Below are 399 nucleotides of genomic sequence, written 5' to 3'. Positions count from 1 at the left end.
GCCGCAGCCGGGAGAGGCTTGTTTTTGGTTTTACTTTTGCAAAAATATTGATTTCTATATAGATAGATAGATACATTGCATAAGTAGAGATATACTCCCTGCGTGTGTAAAGGCAGTAACCGTTCCCCCCCCCCACACTTCTATCCAAGCTCCTGTGAGCCAAGCAACTCTTACGTTGTGTGTGCAGTTACACACAATGTGTGTACTTCTGGTGTGTGTGTGTGTATGTACACACTGTGTGTAGTGTGTTTATACACACAATGTGTGTAGTGATATAGTCTGTGTGTGTGTGTGTGCATCTACACATGCAATTAATGCACCTGAATGTACTGCACAGTAAGTGCAGGCACATTAAACTGCACCCAGGCACACGTCTACACATGCACACCAGTCAGGAGC

Source organism: Alligator sinensis, unplaced genomic scaffold, assembly GCF_000455745.1.
Source record: "Alligator sinensis unplaced genomic scaffold, ASM45574v1 scaffold335_1, whole genome shotgun sequence".
NCBI classification, from domain to species: domain Eukaryota; kingdom Metazoa; phylum Chordata; order Crocodylia; family Alligatoridae; genus Alligator; species Alligator sinensis.
The sequence above is the reverse complement of the archived record's forward strand: the minus strand, read 5'-3'. Positions refer to the sequence as shown.